The 19,752-nt window shown below is 33.6% G+C and overlaps 1 long non-coding RNA gene across 1 annotated transcript; it reads right to left on the bottom strand.

The window, feature by feature from the left end:
- Window positions 1-4,722: 4,722 nt before the first annotated feature.
- LOC146996570 (uncharacterized) lies at window positions 4,723-9,510 on the bottom strand. Its single transcript, XR_015041918.1, has 3 exons — window positions 9,151-9,510; window positions 6,376-6,468; window positions 4,723-5,057 (listed from the first exon to the last, which is right to left on the bottom strand). It is a non-coding gene; the product is annotated as an uncharacterized LOC146996570 (long non-coding RNA).
- Between the last annotated feature and the right edge of the window lie 10,242 nt (window positions 9,511-19,752).

The raw sequence follows: 19,752 nt of genomic DNA, 5'->3' as shown, positions 1-19,752 counted from the left end.
GAATATGTGTTAAAGGTTGAATCTCTGACGATCTAGGCTCTCTGACGCTACACTTTAGAGTTAGCCACTTTTACAATAGTACCTCAGGGTTTAGAGTTGAAATTAGGGTGTGTTAAGAGGTCTCGTTATGTTGAATTTTAACACGTTAGTGTTTTGATTGTAGGAGGAAGTGTGGCACACGTAGACAGAAACACATTCGTGTTTGGTGTTCTTTTACAACACATGTCAGAGAGCACGGGGAGAGATAATTAAAATAGTCATGAATGAAATAAGAATGTTAAGAGAAGTATAATTGTATATGTTACTTGCCATTTCATTGTGTAACATTTCATTAAACTAGTTTTTCTTCCAGATCTCTGGAAGGAACCAGAATTGAATAAAAGCTCCTGTTTAGATGCAGTACAGATGAAAAAAGATTGTTGTATATCATGGGAGCTGCTATTGTAACAAATTTCTTTCTTTTAAATTTCTAGTTTCTAGCGAAGTATGTTTGTAAAAGATTGGCCTCGCGTTAGATTCTAGAGCTAAAAGTTTTCAACAAGGTCGTTTTAGACCTCAGTTTCAAACTAATTAACTCTGGCGGGAAGTATGTAAGGATCTTAAGTTTTACTAACGTTTATTTTATTTTAAATCTTTACTATCACTTCTTATTTTCTACTTCCGGCCAGAATTATAAGCGTGAAGGTTTTTATGCAAAGTTGTCTGGCGAACACCAAGTATTTAAGTTGTGGCTTTTTGCCAAGCGAGAGAGAGGAAGCAGTGAGTTAAAGCAGGCCGCTTACCTCAGAAGTTACTTAGTTGCTGTTTGCCTTCCGGGCCAGAGGTTTTAATCCTCTTGATAAATTTAAACGTATTGTAGTGTTCACAGTCTCTGTACTACATACGCTTCCTGTTAATATAAGGCCAATCTTCCACGTTTATTAATTTAAAGTTAAATTAGAGTTTAGTTTTATTTTTATACTTTTACGTTAGACCCCAAGTGGCGGGTCAGTGTATTCCGAAGTACGGAAGTTATTGTATATAGAGAAAAATAAAGGGTTTTGTATACCCTTCGTCTGTATCCTGTCTACTTACCACAATTAGTGAACATAGCTTTAGTAAGCTCTCTGTTCCGAGTCAGGTCCTTGTATGTTCCCGAAGAAGGTTAGAAGGAACATTGACCCTGATAGCATAAAATAATAATGTAGTATTTCACCTATTAAATTCAAGCAAAATGCTTATCACTCTCAAAAATTAAAACGAGTGTTCAAAGCCATAAATACTGCAATTGTTTTGTTGAAATGGAATGATTTGGCTGTATCAGTGTATGCATGGGCTTTCAGTGGTTGCAATTTCAGTACTAATAACTTTGACTTACTGTCTACTTTAATGCAAACTTTACGATATTAATTGTTCTAATCTTTACAACCTGTAGATCACTGAGTGACCCATTTGAATTCCAATAATAATGTATAATATACATAAACATAAATGAAAAAACATACATATGAAACAAACACTTGAAGATTACATAAAAACATTTAACTGATAATACGAGGGTTGGAACTTTAATAGTGGCAACTGTTTATTTACAAGGAATACAAAAGTGATTCATGTCACCATGTTTTACAGTCCTTCAATATAGTCGCCAGCATTGTGTACAACCCGTTTCCAACGATGTGGAAGTCGCAGAATACCTGTAGCAGCGCCTGTTTTGTTGATAGTTTGAATGGACCGGTCTACTGCCGCAAGAGTCTCAGGAACAGTTTGGAAGCGAGTGCCACGAAGTGGTTCCTTCATCTTAGGAATTAAGTCATAGTCACAAGGGCTTAGATCTGGGAAGTATGGTGGATGGTAAACCGCTACCCAGCCCCATTGCTTGAACAAATCAGTCACAGCTTGCGCTGAATGCGGCCGAGCATTGTCATGCAAAATGAGAGGAGTGTTCTGCAGAAAGTGTCGCCGTTTTTTTCTCAAACTGGTCGGAGATTGTGCTCCAAAATATGAGCAGTAATACTGCGCAGTGACGGTCTGCTGTGGGGGAACGGTATGCGTTAGGATGACACCATCACAGTCATAAACGAGAATCACCATAACTTTCACATTGCTGGGGTTCTGACGAAATTTCGAACGTCGTGGTGACCCGTGATGACACCATTCGTTTGATTGGCGTTTCAGCTCTGGCTGGTACGATCGGGCCCAAGTCTCATCCAGCGTAATGATACGGCGTAAAAAAGCCTCTCCTTCGCGCTCAAAGCGCTCCAGGTGGGTTCGGGCAGGATCGTATCGTAGCCATTTCTGCATTTCCGTCAATTGATGTGGAACCCATCGTGAAGCAATTTTTCTCATGGACAGGCGTTCCATCAGAATGTGCAGCACAGTCGTATGCGCTAATCCCGTTTGTCCGGCCAGCTGACGAATCGTTTGGCGGCAATCACTGTCCATTAGTGCGGCAACAGCTTGCACGTCTGCATCGCTGACACTCGGATGACCTGGCCGCAGCACGTCTGCCATGTTTTGGCGTCCTTCATTGAATGCTTTCACCCATCATGCTATGGTTCTGTAAGGCAATGCAGATTCCCTGCAAGCCTCTTGAAGCCCTTGATGACCCTGTCGTGCTGTACGACCTCTGGCACATTCAATTTTTATCCAATATCTTTGTTCTTGTTCTGAAAACATCCTGACAACACTTACTTTAGACCGCGAGCTAATACAAGGATCCGTTCTTCGCGTCACTCCGCAGGCGCGTTACGTAGGCAGGACGAGTCTTTTTGATGAGAGGTAAGGTAGGTATGTAGTTCACGTGTGGTATACGTGATATTCCTTGGTTTTTTGCATAGCCTTTTTTCAGCTGTGTTGCCACTATTAAAGTTCCAACCCTCATAAATAAATACAGTAGAACATTAATTCAGAAGACAAACAACAAAAATCAGTGTTATATTTTTAGAATTTTCGCAGGACTAGTTTCGATGGTTTTTACCGAACCACCATACTCAGCTGCGAAACCGCAAAATACTCCATTTTCTATCAAGAGTGTGGATTATCATTCCGTGAAATCGCCCGACGCACTGGTTGACATCCAACCATAGTCATGTGAATAGGGAATCAATGGGTTGCTGAGTGTCATACTGAATAGCATGCAGCATGTCAACGCCCGAGAGGACAGATATATTATGAGGTCAGCCCTGAAAAACCATATAACCATATCACAAATCATTAGTCAGGAAATGGGCATGTTTGCAGCATGCCCAGTATCCGTTCATACAGAGCGTCGACTTTGCAGCAGTGTGGACTATCAGCACGGCAATCATTTCTTCAACTTCCCTTGATAATACAGCATAGAAAGAGATGACTACTTTGGTGCGTTGGACAATAAAGCTGGATACAGGAGTGGCACAGTGTCATCTTTTCAGACGAGTCCCGGTTCTGCATACAGTATTCTGATCTGCATGTCTAGAGGCTTCAAGGAGACTGCACGTCACTTGCTTGCATTCAGTGTCACCATAGATGCCCAAGCCTACCAGCGGCCGAACGGTAACGTCGCTAAACACTGGTAGTTCGGTCCGAGGTTCAAATCCCGCGAACGGGCTGACTGCATGGGTGTATGTGAGCCAGTTTCCCTTAAAAAGTCCTCCACGAAGGCATCCCTCCTTTAAGGCAGATAGCCCTCGAGTGCTTTGCCGTAATCTAATAAACCAAACCAAACAATACCATAGATGCCCTTCACCTGGTGTGATTGTTTTGGTAGCCATTGGGTACACGACACACACATCTCTAGTTTAGATTGACGATAATTTGATTGGTATATTTCTGACATCTTATGTCTAGTGGTCAAAAATAATATTAAAGCAGTATGAAGATTTCATGTGACCTCGTTTTATTTCAGATTTGCGATTCTGATTTGATGATCACCAACGTCAATGCGAAATTTCCTGGTAGTTCACATGATTCATTTGTGTGGCGATCTTCAGGAGTTCGGCATGCACTTTCCAGGCATCATGAAACTGGCTCTTGGCTTTTAGGAAAGTAATTTTTTAGTTTTGTGCCAGTAATTTATGTAAAGTTTCATTGTTTTTCATGTGGTATATATCTCTCTGGTTAATATATATTAAGTATTTAGTATTTAAGACTTTAATTGCAAAGTATTTAAAAAATAAATTACTTTTCACAAGTGTGAAAAATATATTTTAATACTTCAGGTGATGCAGGCTATCCTTTGGAACCATGGTTGTTGACTCCTGTGTCTTCCCCAACTGTAGGATCTGCTAATGAAAGATATAACAAGAAGCATGCAACAGCCAGAAACTGCATTGAAAGATGTATTGGGGTTTTGAAATCAAGATTTCGCTGTCTACTGCATGCAAGAGAATTAAATTATGAACCAACAACTGCTGGGAAAATTGTAAATGCCTGTGCAGTGTTGCATAATATTTGCAGGCATTACAAATTACCTGATATTGAAAATGATTGCAGAGAAGAACCATGGGGACCAATTCCACCAACAGTTTTTGAACCATCATTAAGAGCTGCTGCTCTTAAAATCAGAGATAATTTAATTTTAACTCGTTTTAAAAACTAATGATAATAAATATTTTAATTGAATAATATGTATTTGATTTAGATTTTGAAGTTATAGAAGCACAAATAATACATATCCAAAATATTTATCTTTTTTTAATTATTATTAAATCAATTTTATTACAAAAATACACATTACAGATATTTTAGATTTTCTTTTCTCATTTGAAAATTTATTTTTTGATTATCAGTCTTAACTTTTTTATTTTTTAAATGGAAAATTTTTTCTGTCCACGCACACTGCTTTTCTGCAGCCATTGCTTGCCTCTTAGCTGCCAAAGCTAGTCTCTCCATTGCAACAGCTCTTCTTTCTGCTGCAGTTGCTTTTATTGCATAAAACTCCAGCTTCTGTTTATGCAGCTCTATCTGCAATTCTAGTAGTTTGATTTCCTTTTCTTTGCACTCAGCTATATGCAACTGATGTTGTGCAGTGCTTTTGTAACTCTGAAGAAGCCTGTCAGCTATCTGTGCTGCCGTAGGCTTTCGTTTCCTTTTAGAATCTGAAAATAGTAATTGAAATTCAGACATGTCAGAATAAATAAAAAATTATCTGAAAAATATTTTATATTTTAATTATAGTAAACAATAATCCTTAATATAATCTCCAATATTTAATAGGTTGATGTGCAAAAATTAAGGACAAGCACACAGCATCCTTTCACAAGCCTTTGGAGAGCATTTTCATCCTTTTGATTTTTTGTTTGGATGGTTTTGCTCACTTGTCCTATATTTCTCCATCTTGGGAATTGTTCAGTCATTAGAACAGCTTAGCTTTAAAATTTCTTCATGTCTTTTCTCTCTTTTTGGCACCTTGCATGGCGCGTATTGTCATTATAGCAAACCTGCAAGGCTCGCTCAGTTTTTTTAATCCAAACTATGATAAATTCTCGCATTGAGAAAAAACTACGGTACCTAAAAACATCAAATTTTCAATAATGTAATCTTCCACTGTATATGGACATCTAGAAGCCCTAATTTGGAATTTGTTTTATTAACGATTTCTTATTTTGTAACAGTAAGAAATTTTTGATTAAAGCACTCAATGATTTCAAAGCGAGAAATAGCAACACTGTACGGGGGGAAGAAAAAAAAATATATCTCCAGCGCGCGAGACTGTGTATCGGAAATTCTAAAGATATGCTCATTTAAAAATTATTTTGCAATATTGCTGTTGAACTGAATTTTATGGTTTAAGTGGAAAGATCATGATAGTTAATAAATAAAGGTAACACACAAAATGTTAAAAAAAAACACCCCTTTGGATGTAATGTAAAATCTGAAAGCTTTCAGTTTTTTTTTTTTTTTTTTTTTTTTTTTTTTGGTTACATGAGTAAGACATCACTTGGAAAGATGGCTTGCATGTGATTATGATTGTAAAATAAAAAATTAGTACACTCCACATTTCACCAATTTTGAATCATTTGCACAACGTACACATCGCATGATCTGGGTCAACACTTCTGTGTAATATTACATTTGCAAAACCATCTTATCGTTAAATTTTGCATACCAGTGTAATGTTCAAATATTGAACTAATTGATATTTTAGATTGCATGACATTTTTAAACAGTGTAATCATAATTGTGGATTTTTTATTATACACTTCAACATTTTGTTGCTATATGATGTATATTTTAACATTTTTGTTCTGAAAGTAAGATTGATAGACAATAGATAAGGGCTGCTTTAGAGGATTAATGGTTAAGTTTTAAATAATGATTTGAAAATAAAACAGTTTGCATTTTATAAAAAGGAAACCATGAACATTTTAGTTAGAACATTAATTCTTAAAATGATTTTTATAAAAGTTGACCCACCATTTGAAGCACTGGCACCTCATATGATGTGTTGAAGTCGACATCACACAGTGGAATGTTTCCTTCTGATATATTTTCAGGAGAAACATTTTCCTGAAATAAAAGTAGTTGTGAAGATTGATGACTGACAATATTGACTATTAAGAAATATTATACAAATAAAAAAGAGCTTTGAAAATAAGTATTATTAAGACTTTTATACAAATAAAATGCTTTCATTTAAGGCAATGAAGTTGAAAGAATTATAGCATTTAAAATAACTTTTTATCATTGAAACAGCAAACTAAAACTCACTGAATGCTATAAAAATTGTATGTAACACTAGTATGCCTTTATGTAAGTACTCCAAAAGAAAAAGTTATAAGGTATGGTTTTAGAATGTTACGAGATAATGAATATGCATTATTTAAAACTAAAAACATACTAATTATTAAAACATACTGCATTTTCAAATTTGAAAACTAGGTGCAAAAACATGTTCTCTTTTCCAGGAGATACTAACAAAATTGGAAATGAATTTCACTTTTATATGCAAAATTTACAAACATATCTTGTGGAATAAAATTGGGTACTCTTCTGTTATAGGGACGGATTCAAAAATGTATGTATGTATATGCAAATATGTGTACACATACTTACGTAGAAATGTATGCATGCATGAAAATAAACATGCATGCATATCTGAATCGGACTCCGATAAAGAAGAGTACCTAAAATTCCAAAAGATTAATATTATTTAAATTTAATACGAGGAATCATAATTAAATATGAATGTGTGGACAATCAGAAGGTCATATATTGGATTATAATTCTGAAATATATGTACATTTTTACTTCACAGTGTATATAGCCAGTCATTAAAGCTTCTAGCATTTATTTTCTAACATGATTTAAATTTAACAATTAATGTACTTACAAAGCATTGAAATTCAACAGCAGATTCAGGAACTTCATCGTTTCCACGTGACATAACGCTGCCATAAAGTGCAAGAACTCGCTCCTCTAATGGTGTCAAAATGTCTTTAATTTCCGGGCCTCCTCCAGTTTCTCTCTTATGTTGAGCTATTTTAGCTGCTTTCTTCTTGATTGAAAATTGGTAATCTCTCCATGTTTACACAAAGCAGATATATTGATGAAATTTATGATTTGTATTTTATTCGAGTCAAAAATAATTACTGATAAGCAAGCTCATGTTGTATTTTGTCACACTTCATAGAATTTTATACATGTAGTGACATTAGTGTAATTTAAATATGCAACACTTTTTTCGGTTAATCTTTGGATTATGGTAACTTGGCGATTTTTTGGCGACCAACCCTGCTATAGCAACCTGCTAGTTTTTATTTGGACGCCATTTTCGCGAAGTAAAGGGCATTTTTTTTTTTTTTTTTTTTTTTTTTTTACTCAATATTTTTCCCAACAGTCTGCTAGCCGAATTACGCTTATGTTAGAACTTTTATGGAACAAAAGTGCTTAATCATGACAAAGATTAGATGCGAAATTGGGACAAAGTGCAGAATCGCCCACTGCTTGCCGCGTTTTTAAGAACTCACAAACGCGGTATCATCCATGCCGACCTATTTTCAGTTTTAAAAAAATCCCAGAATTGCACAAAAATGGCAGTGCGCACACTCTTGACTTTATCCATGTACACTGCTAAAGTCCTAGCTAGTACCCTTTATCGCTTACCAAAATGTCGCCAAACTACCTGTTACCATATTCCAAAGATTAGCCCTTTTTTCATATAGTATAATAATAATATTTTCTAACCTGTTAATCATTCGTGTGTAAGTACTCCTATGCATGCTTAAAAAGGGAATCATATAAAACAAGATCATATTCATAAGCATGCTATACAGAAAGATACACTCTAATAGAACGATTTGTGTAATTTTAATTAAGTAAATTTATGTTGTGTAACGTGCACATGATTTGTAGTAATATTCCCAAGCATTAGCAGTTTATGGAATTCATGGTAAATCAATAGTACTCAGATTCAGCTTTCTGCTTGACCTGTCAATTCCAGCATACAGGCAGCTAATACAATTAGGTTGATTAAATTTTAAAGATAAATGAAATATTTTATATTAAGAAACAATTTATACAAATGTTCTAAATATTTTGAACAATTATATCATTGACTAAATGAACTGTAATTAATGGAAAGAATAAACCCCTTTCCATAGAACACATTTTGAAAATCTTAGAATCATAGAAAACAACTGAGAATTTGGCTAGCACAAATATGGAGTCATGTTCAGATTGTTCCTTTTTTTAATAATATCAGAAAGTGACTTCGTTCCTTACTGTTGAATTTTGTCTTCAATTTATTGTCACAAGAGAATTCAATAAGATTTTCTTCTGGAGAAGTAAATACAGATAAAAGTTTGGCTCTGAGAAGACCTGGAAATCTATGCAAAGATGTAAATATATTATGTTTTTTTAACATTTCTGACACAACATTCAGAAAAAAAAATAGTTAATAACATCTAAAATACATAGTTTACCTGTAGCTACGTTATTGGTATAATTTATGAATAAATAAAATCATTGATATAATCATCAGTTGCTAAAAATTCTAATTCAATAGGAATATTAACCACGGGTACACGATGCTATACTTCAATTATTTGATTTATGACATTGTTGAATAACCTTTTAAGACAAAAAACAAATATTTTTAACATAAAGTTCCTGTTAACAAATAGTTTACAAAGATGTAAACTTTTCAAATATTTCCATTTTGCAAAAGATCATATATAAAATTATACTTACTTTCCTCCACATATCTGCAGTTTTGGAAGGGCCAGTTCCTTCTGCATTTAAAATATCCGTTAAGTCTTCCCATTTTTTTTTTTTTTTTTTTTTTTTCCTATTCTCTTTATTAAATGTGCTGTCAATTTTTCCGCTTAACAGCTGCGGATATTTTTCGAAAAATGACACCATTAATTCGAATTGGTTGGTAGTTGTTTTTTTCGCTGCTGCCATTTTCTGTGCAGCACGTGCGAAACAGCCTTTTTCACAAACTACCTCCTTTGCCTGAGCCTCGAGCGATGTAGAAGTGAGAGAGACTGGTTGCTATGCAATAAACGTCACTTCCGGACGGAATTTCCACTTCATTTTCCGCCAACGGAATTAGAAGGGGTCAGTCGCGCGCACACAGACAGACTCTTTCTTTTATTATATGTAGAGAAGATATGTAGAGATAAGATTGTTTAAGGGAAGGAAACTTTCAAGTTTCGCAGCTGCAGCCTCTAGCCTTTTGCAATTCTCTTGAGAGCTCACATCTACCGAACAATATCGAGTGTAATCAATCTCACTTAGCGGAATCATTGAAGTAAAATTCTGGGAGGGATGGGAAATAACAAAAGAACTGCTTGACAATTTTCAGAGGTTTAGGGTTATTTTCGCGACATTTTACGGGAAGTTCGGTCCAAAACTAGCGACAGTTTTAAAAGGATTCGCAGAAAATCACTCGAAAGGCTGAGGGTTAATGAGTTTGTTTTCAGAGCTAAAATGATTTCTACTGAAAAACTAGTGTAAAATATAAAAGTAAACAATAAATTAATTAAGTCCATAATACTACAGGTCTGTTTAATGTATATTAAATTTTGTTTCATATATTGCTGAAACGCTGTGCATTATGATTATATATTAACCATATAGTATTAAATGATTTGTAATATCTAATTTATTTCAGTTTTATTTTTAATGTTCTTGTCATTATACATTTAAAGATTTTAAAGTAATGATGTTTTTCATTTAAAAATTCAAATTTGTGTTTTCCACATTACCCTTTTTTTATACTTTTTTTGGTCATTTTTCAAAATTATTGTGAAAATTGTAATTAAAATTATATTTTTAAAAATATATAAACAAAACTTGAAAACAATATTGTTGCTCCAGTTGCTTATAAAGCTTAGAATTTTTTTACCCTAAAATTTTGCTGTTACGTTTTTTAAATTAAACTTCATACATTAGCAAAATGCTACACTTTGGAAAAGCTGTAGAATATGTGATATTTTAAATGGATACAATAGACTAAATAATTAAAAAAGATTAAATATACTGGAAGAATGAATAGCTTTTGCAAGGGACGTCCGGTATCCTATAGTATCATTGCACTTTCCTGATCTGATATAGCGCTCGCTTCGGAAACGAGATGTGGGAACCTCGGCTAACTGCCTTGCATATTTTAAAATTTAAAACATAATTCTGCAGTCTGTTCCTTTCAAAATGTTGTCTATTAAATTTTCAGAGAATTATTATTTTTTCCCCTTTACAATTCCTTAACGATACGCATAAGTGATCCAAAAGATCAAAACTCACACATAGTTGCGGGCATAAATTTCGATCTAGAGAGCTACGAAATTAACTATTATGATCATAAACTCTAACGTGAAAATATCAAGTTTCGCTAAAGAGTAATACAGAATAGTAAGAATTCATATCGCAATTAAAAAAGTGTTTAATAAAGACAGTCTGCAAAATTAAAGTAAAATGATTTTCTGTGACAGATTAAAAATAGATCTTTGGTTTTTATTCTGTAAGAATCCGGATCACTGCAAGTTTAATAACTATTTTAATAATAACAATAGCACCATTTGACAGTTTAAAACAATGTTGACATTAAAAATTTTCATTTAAAATAAGTTTTAATACATTTATATCGATAAATAAATGATAAAATATTCCTTTTTAATATTTAGTTTATTATAAAAGATCTTCTACACTAAAATTTACTTAAATGTAATAAAATTAATGTAATAATTTAAAATGCTAGTTCTTTCATTTTATTGCCATACTGAAGAAAATTAAATATTATTTAAAAAAGTCTGTAAGAAAAAGGTTGGTTCTTGTAAAACGCTCTTTTTTATTCATATTTCTCATGTTTACATATGAATGAAAAATAATATGCAATGTTTCGTTTGCAGTTCGAAAGCTTAACATTTTCGCGTATGAAGTGTTGGAAAGTTTATATGAAGTGTTGCAAAAAAAAAAAAAAAAAATGAGAATAATATAAATAATAATTTTTGATCATCCAGGTGAAAATTTTTATCAAGTATTAAGAAGATTAAGCTCAGATATCTGAAGTCTTAAAGCATGATATATAATAAATGTTAAGATAGTATCATTTATTTAAAAATCTCCTATTTATTTTACATCAGAGTAACATAAAATTAGCTTATCTGATAAATTAGCGCGCTGTAGGTTCACTCGCTTCGAATGCAGGAGAGAGATTTCTTCGCACTCCTCCATGGACCTTATAAGAGAAAGACTAACCCAGTGGGCGGGGAGCGCGTCACCGACATGTCGGCATGAAAGAGTAGGGACGATCTGGTTTACTTTAACACTGAAACCTATGGCGTTTGTATCACATAACTCTTTTTAATTATTAAATGTGATACGTTGTTTAGTGATGAGATTATGAAAGCCACAGTTTTTTTAAAATAAGATTTAATATAGTATCTCATTAAAGCCCTTTTTACTGCATTTCGCGCATTTTTTCACGCGTAATTCTTGTACAAACACCTTTAATTTGGTAAAACGGTAAAAACTCTACGCACAAAATTTATGAACTTAATTTTGCGTAAAAATAAAGTAAAATTAAATAAGATTGATAGTACGTGATGCTTTGAAATAAATAAGGTAAAATTAAACAAGATCTGATAATTTTTTTCAAAAATTTAATGAACATTTTCAGGCAGTGATTTTCCAAACTATAATAACATTACGAAATTATCATATTTATTTGATTATATGATCATTAAACTATTAACATTAAAGTGGATTAGTTATTTTAATAACTCGTAAATTTCGGAGCATAAAATTTCCTGAGCGTAATGAAGGGAGAAAAAATGATAAAATAAAATCTAGAAGCACTCAGATTTTATATTACGGATAAAAGGAACCTTTTTTTAAAGTATTGTGTGTTACCTATATTTATTGAATATCATGTTCTTCGCCCGTAAACCACATACATTTGAAAACAGCATAGCTTTAGAATTTCCGACTGGAGATAAAACTGTTATTTTCCGTACAGTGCTCGCTCTGAACTCGTTGAGTTTGTTAATCAAAAATTCGTTAAAGTTTTACAAAATATGAAATAGATTGAAACAAATTCGAAATTCGGCCGTCTAGATGCCCATGTTCGCGTGGAGGATTACATTATTCAAAATATTATGCCTCTAGATACTGTCGTTTTTGTCACAGTGCGAAAAACATACATTTATTCATGCAGATTCTTCATTATTTAATAATACAGTGCGATAATATTTGGTAACTACAATTTGCAAGCAGACACGGGCATTTATAGTAAAACAGCGCAAAAAGCCGCTACGAAACAAAGAGCCTTTCTAGGCTACCGCCGATTTAGGCTAATAAAGTAAATTAACAGTCAATAAAAAAATCTTATGCAAAACTAAAAATAAATTAAAAAATAATCACTAGAAAATACAAGCAAAATTAATTATTACGATTAATACAATTTTAATATTAGAATTAAATGTATAAACATTTTTAAGGAGTCAAAAGTGTTTATCACTATGTATAATGAAATATAATTGAAATAAAATTCCTTTATAGAAATTGTGCTATAATACTCATCTATAATTTTAAAAAACAGCACAATTTAGAATTTTAAACAAAACTTCAAAAATTCGTTTTTAAATATTTTAGTAATTTTTACTTATTTACACCAATAAAAAGCATAAAAATTGCTTGTTTGAAATTTTCTATTAGTTCAGATTTAAAATATTATTTTCTAAAAGAAGTAGTTACAAATTTCCTTACAGCATGGCTAAAAAAATATCCAGTCCTGAAAGCATGCAATAGCTTTATAATTATTTGGAATGCTAATTATGCTTGATAAATATGCTAAATTTTTAAAAATCAATCTCAATTTCAAAAATAAAACTATGTAGAAATTCTAATTTGTGAAATGAGGCGCTACAACGAGCTTTTTCTTGACAATTAAACACGCTGCAATAGGCAACCAATGTTAAATTTCTGCAAGTCGTCCCTACTCCTCCGGATCTGATCAAGGTAACAGCCGGCAACGCCTCAAACGAGGGAGAAAACCTGTTTGGATTAGTCTATTTCTTATAAGGTCCATGCACTCCTCATCGTGACGTCACGAGAGAGCTGGACTAAAACCGACTCTACTACCTTTACCAAAGTAGAGTCGGTTTTGGCTGGACGGCTTTGTTTCTGGGAGCGACTATATTTCAACTCGGCAGGAAAATTTGATTGGTCAACGGTACATGTCACATGTGACGTCAAAAGCGGGGTGTTTTAGATTTACCCCACAGGATTACCTGCCATTTTCGGTTGCTTGTTTTCTGAGCTCTGCAGTGATATTTTTTGGCGAGCTAAAAGAATTTTTTGATAAAATATTTTAATTGGTATTATTTGCTTGTAATTAAACACGTGATTACAAATTATTGTAAAGTATTTATTTTTGAGACAAACTTTTTGTAATCTATTTATTATTCATATATTGCCTTTTGAGAACATTCAGGATTTCCTGCTGCTTTTTGCCTAAGCAATATAGTAAATTTAGGTTCAATGCAAAAATTTTTTCAGTGTATTAGGGACAAAGTTGGACTGCTGTCTGTAAACCGCTTTATGAGTGATGCTGCACCAGTATATTATACTGCATGGACATCAGTAATGTGTGATGCCAAATTTAGGATTCTATGCACCTGGCACGTTAAAAAGGCATGGCTGCAAGCAGCAAATTCAATTATCCCCTCAAAGCGAAAGGAAGTTTTGAAATTTTTAAATGTAGTATCTGAATGTCATGATATAAAAGAATTTGAAGCACTGATATCTGATTTCCTCAGCAAACTCTTTGCTGATATAGATACAGACAAGTTTGCTAATTATTTTGCTTCAAATTATGGAAACAGATGTGAATTGTGGGCTAAATGTTATAGAAAAAGATGTAACATCACAACTAACAATCATCTTGAAGCACTGCATCGAGTTTTAAAATATTCTTATCTTCATGGATTGAAAAACAAGAGGCTTGATAGATGCATTGCGAAGCTTATTAATATGGTGCAAGATAAATGGTTCCAGATATTTATCAAAACAACAAAAGGGCCAAACACATCAAAGATCAACCAAACAAATTTACGACACAACAGAGCAATGAATTTTCCAGCTAATAATATCACACAAATCAATGAGTTTTCTTGGCATGTGATTTCAGAAAGTGACCCTACTCTTGAATATACTGTTACTCAAATACATACACAATGCATTAATTGTAACATTGTTTGTAAATGGTGCAAAATTTGTAAAGATGCATTTGTATGCACATGCACAGATGCCACGATTAAAGAAAGTGTCTGTAAACATATACAGTCAAAAGTCGTTAATCCGGACTCGTCGGGACTTCGGCGATTCCGGATTATCGATTTTTCCGGATTATAGATCATCAGTTTAAATCTGCTAAGATGGCATGCAGAAATTACAAAATTAAAACTATGAAACCGTAATTTATGAAATAAAGAATAATTATGATCTAAGGGTATCAAAATTTACAAAAAGAAAAAGCTTAATATTTATTTGTTTAATTAAGACACAATAACACGCCGAATAAATACTAATTCAGAAGTCAAACAACAAAAATCAGCGTTAATTTACAAAATTTTCACACGACTAGTTTCGATGGTTTTACCGAACCATCATCTTCAGCTGCAAAACCGCAAATGAACAAGATAGGAAATAATGTTTAGATAAGATAAGAAAGCCTGGACAAGAATAAGCAAGTGGCGCCATCTGTTGGCGAAACCAGAACTAAAACATAATTTCTCTAAAAGCCGAAGGCAAATTTGGATTGGAATTAGGATCGTTAACTAGAACAGAAAGATTTTTATGAATGTGAAATGCCTCTAGAAAATCCAGTTCTCCAATGGAAGATGTTTTTTGAATAATTTTGGCAGTAGAAAAATTGAAAGTGTGATTTTCGGACCAACAATGTTGAGCAACAGAAGACTTCTGTGTTTCCTTTTTTCTAACATATGCCTCATGTTCTTTGACGCGAAATTTTAAGGCTCTCTTAGTTTGGCCAATGTAAATTAAACCGCACTGGCAAGGAATCCTATAAATACCCCAGGAATTCATATCCGGAATGGGGTCCTTGAGTATAGAAGTTGGAATTTTATTGATGGGAGAGTAAACAACCCGAAAGTTAAATTTCTGCAAAATATGTGCAACTTTATAGCTAATTGATGGAAAGAAGGGAATGACAACAGAACTTTTATAATCTCCTAAAATAAGAGTGTGGCTTTTAGTGTGTTGAGATGAGAATTTTTTAACTGCTTGATTAATAATGTTGGGTGAAAAGCCCCTGTCAATAGCTATTGCTTTTAAATAATTTAGTTCTTCATCAAGGGCTAGTTTGGAGGAGCAAACTTGAAGAGCACGGAAAACATAGGAATAAAATGAAGCTAACTTTTGTTTAGTCGGATGACATGATTTAAAGTGTGGTGGAAGGCAAACCGATGAAGGTTTACGGTAAACTGTAGTACTGAAGTTGGATGTGTTACGTGTGACCAGAATGTCGAGAAACGGAAGAGAGTTGCAAGTCTCAAGTTCAAAAGTGAACTGAATAGCAGGATCAATAGAATTCATTGTTGAAAGAACTCTATTTAAATCATCTTTATTACCTTCAAACAGGGTGAAAGTATCGTCTACGTAGCGGAACCATGCCGGGAAGTTTAAAGTTTCAAACAATTTTGATTCATAATAATGCATGTAGATATCAGCCAGGATGGGACTGAGGGGGCTTCCCATGGCTAATCCCTCAGTTTGCTTGTAATATTTATTTTGGAAAACAAAATGTGTTTGTTTCAAACAGAGTTGAGTGAGAGAAATTAGCTCATGAATTTCAATGCAAGAGAAATGAAATTCGCGAAGTCTGGTTTCTAGACATCTTAATGCACCCTCCACTGGGACATTGGTGAATAATGATTTTACATCAAAAGAAACCATGAGTAAATTACGAGGAGAAATGTTTTTAACCTTTTTTACAAACTCTATTGAATTTTTTATGGTGTAAATGTTATTGTCTAATAGATTGGAAAATCTAGAAACTAAATATTTAGCTAATGGATACGAGGCAGTACCTAAATTTGATACAATAGGGCGGAAAGGAATACCACTTTTATGAATTTTGGGAAGAGCATATAATCTGGCACAATTCGCAACAGATGGGATAAGCGAATGTTTTAAGTTGCTTGAAATGATTTGCGAAGATTTGATCGCAGTTTTTATTTTGGATAAGTCCGAAGGTGAAGGATCTTCAGGGATTCGATAATATGGTCCTTCGTTTAAGAGTTTAGTGACACCATCGATGTAAGTGTTCTTATCCATGACGACTATCTGGCCACCTTTGTCGGCCTTTGAAATGACAATATCCGGGTTAGAATGAATCTCGCGCATTGTAGCTCTTTCTCTCGCAGTTAGATTTGGTTTCAAAGGTTTATTATTGAATTTCACATTATGAGCGATAAGATGCCTAATCATTTCTTTCTGTGAATCTGAAACTTTACTGAACTTGAAAGCTTTTTCGATAGGAGCCAAAATCTTTGGAATCGAGGGTTTACAGGTTTGTGAGAAGTTAAAATTATATTTTAGAATTCTCTCTTGTTCTTCTGAAAGACTAACATTAGAAATATTAACTATTGGCTTGATGTTTACAATGGGAAGATTTTTTGAACTACTTGAACTGGAAGACTGTAAAAGAAGTTTTTCGAATTTAACTGCAAGGGTGTTTTTATGACGGTTAACTGCATTCTCCGTTCTAGACCAAGACTTTTGTTCAAGGGCAGTGAATTTTGGATATGTTTTAGCGAGTTCCAGATGAAGCTTATAGAGTTCATGTTCAATTTTGGACAATTGTTGACGTGTATCCCTTATCACGGACCGAAGTAAGGCAAGTTTGCAATTTAACAGAATTCTTGAAACGCGACTCGAAGGTTTTTGATTAGATTTGATTTGAATAAAATTGGGGATCAATTTTTTACATTTACATTTAAGTAAAAAGTCAAGATGATTCAGGAATTTTTGCCGTTTCAGGCGTAATTTAGTGAAACGATTAACGGATGAAGGCATGATAAACAATGCAGAAAATCAAACTAAATTAACTGAGCAATAATAAAGTACACACAAAATAGCAGAAAAATCCCTCACTGAAATGAATAGAAAACAAAATGTTTGTAAGCAAAATGCATGAAATCAGACAAGCAAAGCACAATATCCAAATGTACAAAACATAAACATAACTTGAAAAGTGCAAAAATGTACTCACCGAAACTCCTACAATCACAAAATTCTGTTGTCATTCCCTTCTTTCCATCATTTAGCTATAAAGTTGCACATATTTTGCAGAAATTTAACTTTCGGGTTGTTTACTCTCCCATCAATAAAATTCCACTTGCTTATTCGTGTCCAGGCTTTCTTATCTTATCTAAACATTATTTCCTATCTTGTTCATTTGCGGTTTTGCAGCTGAAGATGATGGTTCGGTAAAACCATCGAAACTAGTCCTGTGAAAATTTTGTAAATTAACGCTGATTTTTGTTGTTTGACTTCTGAATTAGTATTTATTCGGCGTGTTATTGTGTCTTAATTATAGAAGCCCCAAACAGGCTTACATTTTGCTTTCTTTTTTGCACGTGGTGTGGCCGCCATTTTGTGATTGTAGGAGTTTCGGTGAGTACATTTTTGCACTTTTCAAGTTATGTTTATGTTTTGTACATTTGGATATTGTGCTTTGCTTGTCTGATTTCATGCATTTTGCTTACAAACATTTTGTTTTCTATTCATTTCAGTGAGGGATTTTTCTGCTATTTTGTGTGTACTTTATTATTGTTCAATTAATTTAGTTTGATTTTCTGCATTGTTTATCATGCCTTCATCCGTTAATCGTTTCACTAAATTTCGCCTGAAACGGCAAAAATTCCTGAATCATCTTGACTTTTTACTTAAATGTAAATGTAAAAAATTGATCCCCAATTTTATTCAAATCAAATCTAATCAAAAACCTTCGAGTCGCGTTTCAAGAATTCTGTTAAATTGCAAACTTGCCTTACTTCGGTCCGTGATAAGGGATACCCGTCAACAATTGTCCAAAATTGAACATGAACTCTATAAGCTTCATCTGGAACTCGCTAAAACATATCCAAAATTCACTGCCCTTGAACAAAAGTCTTGGTCTAGAACGGAGAATGCAGTTAACCGTCATAAAAACACCCTTGCAGTTAAATTCGAAAAACTTCTTTTACAGTCTTCCAGTTCAAGTAGTTCAAAAAATCTTCCCATTGTAAACATCAAGCCAATAGTTAATATTTCTAATGTTAGTCTTTCAGAAGAACAAGAGAGAATTCTAAAATATAATTTTAACTTCTCACAAACCTGTAAACCCTCGATTCCAAAGATTTTGGCTCCTATCGAAAAAGCTTTCAAGTTCAGTAAAGTTTCAGATTCACAGAAAGAAATGATTAGGCATCTTATCGCTCATAATGTGAAATTCAATAATAAACCTTTGAAACCAAATCTAACTGCGAGAGAAAGAGCTACAATGCGCGAGATTCATTCTAACCCGGATATTGTCATTTCAAAGGCCGACAAAGGTGGCCAGATAGTCGTCATGGATAAGAACACTTACATCGATGGTGTCACTAAACTCTTAAACGAAGGACCATATTATCGAATCCCTAAAGATCCTTCACCTTCGGACTTATCCAAAATAAAAACTGCGATCAAATCTTCGCAAATCATTTCAAGCAACTTAAAACATTCGCTTATCCCATCTGTTGCGAATTGTGCCAGATTATATGCTCTTCCCAAAATTCATAAAAGTGGTATTCCTTTCCGCCCTATTGTATCAAATTTAGGTACTGCCTCGTATCCATTAGCTAAATATTTAGTTTCTAGATTTTCCAATCTATTAGACAATAACATTTACACCATAAAAAATTCAATAGAGTTTGTAAAAAAGGTTAAAAACATTTCTCCTCGTAATTTACTCATGGTTTCTTTTGATGTAAAATCATTATTCACCAATGTCCCAGTGGAGGGTGCATTAAGATGTCTAGAAACCAGACTTCGCGAATTTCATTTCTCTTGCATCGAAATTGATGAGCTAATTTCTCTCACTCAACTCTGTTTGAAACAAACACATTTTGTTTTCCAAAATAAATATTACAAGCAAACTGAGGGATTAGCCATGGGAAGCCCCCTCAGTCCCATCCTGGCTGATATCTACATGCATTATTATGAATCAAAATTGTTTGAAACTTTAAACTTCCCGGCATGGTTCCGCTACGTAGACGATACTTTTACCCTGTTTGAAGGTAATAAAGA

Source organism: Stegodyphus dumicola, chromosome 7, assembly GCF_044657685.1.
Source record: "Stegodyphus dumicola isolate Sdum_Otavi_A_Nest chromosome 7, ASM4465768v1".
Classification (NCBI taxonomy): domain Eukaryota; kingdom Metazoa; phylum Arthropoda; class Arachnida; order Araneae; family Eresidae; genus Stegodyphus; species Stegodyphus dumicola.
Note: the sequence above shows the minus strand (reverse complement) of the source record. Positions and strands in the feature narration are given on the sequence as shown.